Genomic DNA, 10,000 nt, shown 5'->3' with positions numbered 1-10,000 from the left:
GGGAAACAACTTCAATCGTTCCTTTTTACCCTAATAAGGAAGTATCAACATGCAGTGCAAGATACTTCCGTGAGTTGCCAGTTTTTCATAAAAAACCCGAATGTTATCTGACAAATCCATCTTCTTTGTAAGCATAACTTTGGTTTAATAAACAACTGCGTTTAACAGGTATTACTATCTTCACTCGCAATGCAATTTCTTTCCTTCTCAGCCATTCCATGACTCATTTAATACTTGTAGAAGTGTGTTGTGATAATTATTATATTTCTTTCTAAGCCTATGAAATTAAGTGAAATTCATTGCCCAACCTCACTCAACTCGAATATTTATGTGCAGATTTTCTTTTAAAATTATGCATTATTAAAGATCAAGTTGAACATCAAAAGGTAACTCTTCTTCTTCTTCTTCTTCTTCTTCTTCTTCTTCTTATCATCATCATCATCATCATCATCATCATCATCATCATCATCATCATCATCATCATCATCATCATCATCATCATTATTATTATTATTATTATTATTATTATTATTAACTAAGCTGCAACCCTAGTTGGAAAAGGAGGATGCTATAAGCCCATGGTCCCTAATAAAGAATAATAGCACAGTGAGGAAATAAAATAAGGAAATTAATAATGCCTTATAATCAAGTTTATTCCTTCTTTCTAAGTTCAAATTAAAGTCGACCTTTCCCAATCATGCCTATGTAGATCCACTGAGAGCCTCATTGTCGTTTTCAAAGCTTTACAATTTCTAATGGCCATGTAATGACGCACCATTAAAAAGAAATACATTGTTTCTACCATTGTCTTTCTATTTAACTAACTTGTCAAAGAAAACTTAATATTTCAATGAAAGGCCAGTCATCTTTCAAAAATTATAGCAATTACTACATCAAAGAGCAAGTCAGCTTTGATAGCTAGGTATTTGCAGTACGCCATCTAACTGCACTGCTTGCACCCACGGTTGATGCAAACTTTTGTAGGAAGTCAACTTACCTTCTTTTATTCAATATTTTCATGGTATTTCTCACTTTGTATTCCTATTTCCATGATTTTATCATAGATTACAGATTATTTTTATTATTCAACTCTATTGTTATTTAAAAGTTTGTTCTCATTATTTTAGCTAAAGCAAAACCAGCTATCGTAGAAGACTGGGCATATTTTGGCTCGCTTAAAATATTTGTAGGCGCTACTAAAAGTATTAACCTTCTTGGTATCATAATGATGTTTTTTCTCTGGACTATATGAACAGTGATCGAGAGACTGTATTAAAGCAACCTTTCTTATACCTGTATATTATAATGTTCTCAGAATGAAGAGCGTATTCCTAGGAATAGAAAAAGCATGAAATTAAAAGTGGCTTCCCTGCGGCATTAATTTTCTTGCATATAGCTTTGGTAAACGTGGTGTGAGAATATAGCAACCCTACAATTAAGTATAATTAATCAAATTAGTCGCCGAGGCTAAATGTTCTATTCAAGGGTTGTGGTGGCATGGTGGTAGCGTCCTTGCTTGGTGATTGCCAGACTGGAGTTCGAGTCCCGCTCAAACTCGTAAGTTCATTAGGTCGCTGCAACCTCATCATATTTGTGAGCTTAGGATGGGGTGCTTGGTGGACCCTATAGGTTTATCTACTGAGTCATCAGCAGCCATTGCATGGCCCTCCTTGTTGCTAGCTTAGGTGGAGAGGGGGCTTGTGCGCTGATCATTTGTAATAGGGTCCGTCTCTCGGCCCTAGAGTTTAGGGCATTGTCCTGCTTGATAGGGCAATGTCACTGTCCCTTCCCTCTGCCATTCATGAGTGGCCTTTAAAACCTCTAAATTGGCTCAATTCCACCAGACTATAGATAGGCATTTTGGAGTCTATAAAGTAGAAGAGATGAGAAAGAACGAAAATCCTTGAACATTGTAGCTAATGTGTACAAAAGACAAGATACTTTACATGGGGATGTATCGAGGGACTTATAAGCCAACTCTAGTTTTAGTAAAGTGTACCTGCTGAATGTGATTGTCAGTTAAAAGATTACACCCGTTAATAGTAATTATATGAACAACTGGAAGGGCTAATAGTGGTAAGACAGGTAGGGAAACTTAGAAAAATGGTTATCTTGTGTTTTGAGATGGTTTGGATATATGTAAAGAATGGCTGACGATTGGAAGGTAAAATGGTTATAACAAAAAATAGAAGGAAGGAAAGACAAAATTTATATATATATATATATATATATATATATATATATATATATATTTATCATATATATATATATATATATATATATATATTATATATATGTATATATATGTATATGTATATATATATATGTATATGTATATATATATATATATATATATATATATATATATATATATATATATATATATATAAATGTGTATATACATATATATATATATATATATATATATATATATATATATATATGTATGTATATATACTGTATATGTATGTATATATATGCATATATATATATATATATATATATATGTGTGTGTGTGTGTGTGTGTTGTGTGTGTGTGTGTGTGTGTATTTACATGTCCCTGAGGCGAATGGGAATCACAGTTTCACATTGTAAGAATATCACTCTCGTCACAACATGTAATCACCAAATGCCCAGAGACATCGGTTTTTCGACCCAATGAAATAACTTGAGAGAGAGAGAGAGAGAGAGAGAGAGAGAGAGAGAGAGAGAGAGAGAGAGAGAGAGAGAGAGAGAGAGAATGGAACACCGTGCCTTGGGATTTGTCAGTGTGTGGTTCAGCTAAACAGGAGAATAGATATATTCTATATTATTATTGAAGGAACGATGCAAGAAGTCAGAGAAAGCACACATTATCAAATTGATCGGTGTCTAGAGTGGGTGATGTTTACAGATAGCAAAGTTTTTGTTAGTGGTGGGGACAAGACATTGTATAGACACTGTCATGGCAAGAGAAATGTCTAATGTATGAATAAGTTATCAATCCTACTCCACTATGTCGTATGAATATAAATGGAGTACAAATGTAGATTCTGTTAAGGAATTGTCTGCATGACACTGTAGATATGGAATAAAATGGGTTGAAAGTGCGAAAGATTTAGAGATACGATGAAATATTGGCAAAATGAGAATATGATGCAGAATGCTTTGACGTAATTGAATCACAAGGAGAAAATGAAACAGAATTGTTGTTAGAAATTAATTGAAGACGATTTCAAAACTGTAAATAAATGGAAGTGTTGGAGACATTAAAACGGAATGGCATTAATATCCAAAAGGCAAGATATTGGAAGTGTTTATAAAAGTGTTTAGCACGTTGCTAATGAGCCGTCTGTGTATTTGTATAAAACAATTAGCTTTGCGGTAGTTGCCGCCTTAGGAAGTTCTTCCTTGATTATGTAAATATAAATGTGGGGTAGGAACCCGTGCCATGTTTATTTTCTCGAACTACAGACGTTTGGTGGACAAGGCTTATCGTTAAGAAAACATATCTTGCCTATCTTACGCGAGTATGTACATGAACGCATAACACCTAATTATTGTAGATATACGTCCACTATATTCGTGGATTTACTCGTACACTTTTAACACTAGTAGATATAAATATAGCTAGAGGAAATGAGTTTTATATAGTTCATTGCAAAATATTAAAGAACGTATTTCCAATTACAGACACATACACACATTTATATATATACATATATATATATATATATATATATATATATATATATATATATATATATGATGGATATATATATATATATATATATATATATATATATATATATATAATATATATATATATATATATATATATATATATTATATATATATATATATATATACAGGTATATATAATTATAGATACATATGTATGCCTAGTGAGCTTATTTAAAATAAGAAATTCACGTTTACATACATGTATCTTAAAGTATGCAAATATAGAAACTATTTTTGAGCCTTGCGAAAATAAGACGAGTGAAAAATTATGCTCAAAACGTGAAACATTATTGAGAGAGAGATGATGCAAAGTAATCAATTTATAAAGTTTTTGAATTACAGTTGCACAGTGAATTTACTCATGGTAACTATCTGAGTCTTTTAATCCTTCTTATTTTTAAATAATATTTAAATTAGCAATTACGAGTATTGTGTTTGTTAGATATGTAATGATTCATCTATCTCTATAAATTAGTCAGTCGAGCTATCCACAGTAAAACGTTCGTCACCGGATAATTTCTCACGAACCAATGCATATTAAAGAAAATCCTTTCTTTTAATAATGGACTGTTGTGGTGTGTGGAAATCCCACCTAATTAAAAATCGATAAAACAAACAAACTTGGTAAATATTTTTCTTCGGTCTGTCTAGCTGCTATGATTCCAAGAATAGTTGTAGATCAGTGTTGTATATTGAGAGGAGTCGAGACACAGGTACCTGGGTAAGAGGTGCCCTTATCTGTCCGCACCTGGGTCTGCTTGGCTTGGGTCAGTCCCTCTCTCACCCCTGCCGCCTTATTCCTCCCGCCCGCCCGCCCACCCGCCCTTGAGCGCCTGAAGGTAATTATTAATAAGTAGGAGGCTCAGGTTCGTTAAGATTTCCCATTTGTCTTAAGGTGGGAGGGACTGCCGGAGGGTGTGCCCCTCTCCCTGTCAGAGAGCGACCCAACCTCACTATTGGAGCAATTTAAAGCCTTACACCTCCTTCCTTCCTATTGGCCTTCGGAAAGATGCCCATCTTTAACTATTTTCGACTCGAATTTACGACTCTATGACATCCATGCGAAGGGCCCATTCCTCAATCGCGTCATGTTCCTTTCGTGGTTCTTTGATTCCCTTCAAGCAATTCGTAACTCTGGAAGTCTCATGCTTAAGAGTTGGTTTTATGTGCGCCCATTCCATTTGAGGAGGCTCGGCTTTCGATAGATGGTCGTATAGGTACTCAAAGGAAATGATTAACATGGTTGGTCCCTTCTTTCTCAATCTATCACAATGAAAGATATTTTGAGTTATCTCTAAGCTACCATTGTTATGTTTTCAGTTATCTTAGGGCTACTATTGTTATGCTCTTTTTAGTTATCGCTGAGCTACAACTGTTATGCCAAGAAAAACTGGCACTACAATTGTGTAGGAGAAAGATTTGAATCATATGATGTTGCTTATATTATGAATTAAATGTCCTATATATTTATCAAAGCATAACCTATTTTTGCTAGCTTCAAAAACGAATAAAATTAAAGATGAAATATATATGTTCATGTTTTTCGTAACACTGATTTGATACAGCAATGTTAATTGTGATTGATACTATGTAAGTAATCAATTTTAACTAAAATATGTACATTTAATATCATGAAGTAACAAAGGGCCATTAGCATGGATAATAATCTTAAGTCGTTCTGTATGTGATTTGTAATAATTTCATAGTTTTCTTAGTTAAATTTAGTAAACTAAAACTAATGTGTACTGATTATGCAAACAACGGTTTGATAAAAAAATAGTCAGTAATTATCAGAATGTAATGTTTTTGAAACATCACCTACCGACGATATATAAATCTGAGTTTAACTATGTATATATGTACATATGAATGTACCCCTTTGTTCGTGCTTCTATTATAATGTGGATCCCAGGAATGTAGATGAACACGGATAAGCTGAATTAAAGGCTGGACTTATCCTGAGAAAGCAGGAGGGAACAGAGATGGTAAACCTGTTTATACGCAGTTCACTTCTGAAATCTTAGAGAAAGGCTTAGCATAATATTCTAACAATTTTCGAAACCTTAGTGAAAGGTTTGACATAATCTTTAATAATTTTATAAACCTTAGACAAAGGTTTAACGTAATTTTTTAACAATTTTTTAAACCTCAGAGAAAGGTTTAACATAATCTTTTAAAAAAATTTTAAACCTCAGAGAAAGGTTTAACATAATCTTTTAACAATTTTCGAAGCCTTTGAGATAGGTTTAACGTAATTTCTTAACAATTTTCGTAACCTTAGAGAAAGGTTTAACATAATCTTTTAACAATTTTCGAAGCCTTAGAGATAGGTTTAACGTAATTTCTTAACAATTTTCGTAACCTTAGAGAAAGGTTAACATAAACTTTTAACAATTTTCGAAATCTTATAGAAAGGTTTAACATATTCTTATAACAAATTTTGGAACCTTAGAGAAAGGTTAAACATAATATTTTAATTTTTGCAACCTTAGAGGAAGATTTAACAATCTTTTAAAATTTTTTGAATCTTTAGCGAAAGGTTTAACATAATCTTTTAACAATTTCTAAAACCTTAGAGAAAGGTTTGATGTAATCTTTTAACAATTTCTGAAACCTTAGAGAAAGGTTTAACAAACTTTTAACCATTTTCGAAACCATATAGAAAGGTTTAACATATTCTTATAACAAATTTCGGAACCTTAGAGAAAGGTTTAACATAATCTTTTAATAATTTTTGCAACCTTAGAGGAAGGTTTAACAATCTTTTAAAAATTTTCGAATCTTTAGCGGAAGGTTTAACATAATCTTTTATCAATTTCTAAAACCTTAGAGAAAGGTTTGATGTAATCTTTTAACAATTTCTGAAACCTTAGAGAAAGGTTTAACAAACTTTTAACCATTTTCGAAACCTTATAGAAAGGTTTAACATATTCTTATAACAAATTTCGGAACCTTAGAGAAAGGTTTAACATAATCTTTTAACAATTTCTAAAATCTTAGAGAAAGGTTTGATGTAATCTTTTAACAATTTCTGAAACCCTAGAGAAAGGTTTAACATAAACTTTTAACCATTTTTCTAAACCTGAGAGAAAGGTTTAACATAATCTCTTAAAAACTTTTGAAACCATAGAGATAGGTTTAACATAATCTTTTAATAATTTTCGAAACCTTAGAAAAAGGATTAACTTAATCTTTTAGAAATTTTTGAAACCTTATAGATAGGTTTAACATAATCTTTTAACAATTTCTGAAACCTTTCTCCTTATTTGAATGGAACAACTCGCTTTAAATCAGTGTGATCATCATCTACTTCACGCTTCATAGTCTTCAGCCATGTAGGCCTGGGTTTTCCAACTCTTCTATTGCCTTGAACAGTTGAAAGATAAACTAATTTATACTACAGAATGGAGATGTTCGTCCAAACCATATCCCGACGTCATAGCATAGACATATACTGTAGTTTTTAGCTTTGTACTTTTGTGTATGCTCGAATATATTGACAATGGGTCTGAGGACCAGTGTGATGATAAGCCCTCCAAGGTAATATCACATCAGGATAGGAAAATTGAGAAGGATTCTTATTTTTTTTTTTTTTTTTTTTTTTTTGGAAAGAAGCAGATCTTCGAGGGGAAGGGAGGGAGAGTTTTCTTTATAAAAATAGAGAAAAAAGAGGGGAATTTATCTTTATTACCCACAACCTCAGCAAATCTCTATATTGAAAGGAATCAAGTAATGACCCTTGAGATGAGATGGAAGGGAATTTCAAAGAAAGGATATAGGAAAAAAAAAAAAAAAAAAAAAAAGGAAGGGAGGAATAGCAGGGGATTACGGAAGAGAAAAGTAGGGCGGAAGAAGAAAATCAAGAAAAGACAAATTTTGTCAAAGAAATATCTTTACAAAGTTTTTATGATATAATTAAACAGTAGAAGATGCAGAGAGAAAAAAGGGTAAAGTAAGAATTTGAGGAGAAAAGAAGGAAGCTTAAGAAATCATCAAAGGGGAGAAATTATTTGAGGGGCCCAAAGGTAGGCGGAAGGGTAAAAGGATAGGCAAAAGGAGGCTTCCCTAAAGTACGAGGGGGAAGGTAAAGAAAGATTCAGACTGAGTGAGATAGTGGCACTTATCGCCATTCGGTAGTGTCGAGCGACCTCTAGAACAATACCCGGTCGGGATGAGATTTTGCCTTATATGGAAGACGGACAAAACGGCCGGGCCACTTAAGGCGAAGTCCAACAGCATCAGGGAATTTTATCTCCTGAGATTATTGTTGTTTCCTATGTTTACGCGGCATCTTTTGAGGAATTATCAATGTTGATTTCGATTCTTGGTCGATTAATATATTTTTTTAGGTAGCATCAATGGAAGAATTTTAGAAATTTAGATTTTTGACATGGGAAATATATTGTAATATAATTTTTCTTTTTGGTCTGTCGGCTGACGGTGGTTGTTAGGGTTGAAAACCCTAATCCCTTAGAAGGATATCTACTGGGATCTCTCTCTCTTTCTATCTATCCCTGCCTTCTTATTGGAGATATTCCCTTTGAAGCTTTTGTTGGTTAAAAAGAAAACTTACCTGGATTTTTATTTTAATTATTATTTCATTTTACAAGGCTGTCCAGTCTGGGTCTGGTTACAGGGAAGATTATTCTTCTGTCGAAATGTAAAACAAGTTGGAAAATAAAAGTGAAGTCAAATTTATATTTTCATGAGATTTCATATTTTACCTTTGTCACTTCCCGCATCCCAGACCATCCAAGACTGGAAGATGCAAAATACACCGGAAGATGCATTAGCAACTCTCTGGTGGATATACGAGGTGCCTCACACTGAGGGACCTGGGGAACCCAAACATAGAATAAGGCAATAAGGCAATGATCAAGAAAATAGTTTTTCATAAGCACTAGAACTCAAGGCATCAACAGCAAATGGCTAATCTTTCCTTTAATAAATCTTTGAAGTCACACTCGCAGTAGATTTTCATGTGAAGTGGAGAGAGAGAGAGAGGAGAGGAGAGAGAGAGAGAGAGAGAGAGAGAGAGAGAGAGAGAGAGAGAGTAGATTTACGGCAAAGGTAACTCTATTCCTTATATAAGTACGTTATTCATTGACAATGGAAAAGGGTCTTTTTTCGTAGCTATTCAGATCAGTTAAAATATCCTGAAATAGATTTTCATTCGTTTGAGACACTGGAATAATGCAAAGGTTATAAAAATGATTGTTATACTCTCTCTCTCTCTCTCTCTCTCTCTCTCTCTCTCTCTCTCTCTCTCTCTCTCTCTCTCTCTCTCTCTTATCTTTATTATGTAAGTTTTATCCGTTCAACTAAGAAGCGTTATTGTTTGTGATAGATCGGAATACATTTTAGCTTAACATTTTGAGGGGTAATTTGAATAATTAATTTGTGTCTTTGAGCTTACTGAAACCTGAGGTGGAAACATATAATTAGGTAGAAAAGCACTCTTGAGAATGCAGACCTCCACCACAGCAGCTTATTTCCTGAAACCAGCTTGCCTTTCTCGGAATCAATTTAGACCTTAGGCGTATTTGAAGTCTGTGTGACTATCATATGCAAACTTTGGGTTAAGGTTAGGATTAATTCGGTAGACCCTTTACTTGACCTTGACCTGGACCTTTTACCTGGGACTTTCAAAAGTGAATCACTTCCACGTCTAAACATAACAATTAACCCATGAAAGCTGGACATCTCTATGAGTGAAATTGTTGCCAGGAAACTGCTCACAAAAAAAGAACAAACAAAAGGACAAAAGGACAAACAGGGGTGAAAACATAACCTCCTCCCAACTTCGATGGTTGAGGTAAGGGTAATGATATAGTATGATATTGGTATATTAAAAGGCTGCAGATATATATGTATAATGTATTCATATCGTGTACTTTTACGTATAAATGGGTAATTATACCTTAATATTTCAATACTTATTTATGCAACGGATGCACTGACATTTTATTAGATGTTGACCCCTAAAGGAGATACAGTGAGAAATCGAGACTGTTATTTACGATGGAGAAACTGACACTTCCTTATGCCCATTCTTATCACCATGATGTTTAATTTAATTCAAAAGCTTCTTTTGGGTCTTCCTTATCAGGCAGTGACTTATCTGCCACGTTGAAATGACCGAACAATAACTACTCTCGTAACCGGGACTGGATGGTTTTGCTTTAAGCCTTCTGAAAATTTGTTCTACCCCCAATTTCTTGTGGATTATTATTATAGTAGTATCTGTAGAATTATTCAAAACCTGATATTAAGTGTC

The sequence above is a fragment of the Palaemon carinicauda genome, chromosome 1 (genome assembly GCF_036898095.1).
Source record: "Palaemon carinicauda isolate YSFRI2023 chromosome 1, ASM3689809v2, whole genome shotgun sequence".
NCBI classification, from domain to species: Eukaryota; Metazoa; Arthropoda; class Malacostraca; order Decapoda; family Palaemonidae; genus Palaemon; species Palaemon carinicauda.
The sequence above is the reverse complement of the archived record's forward strand: the minus strand, read 5'-3'. Positions refer to the sequence as shown.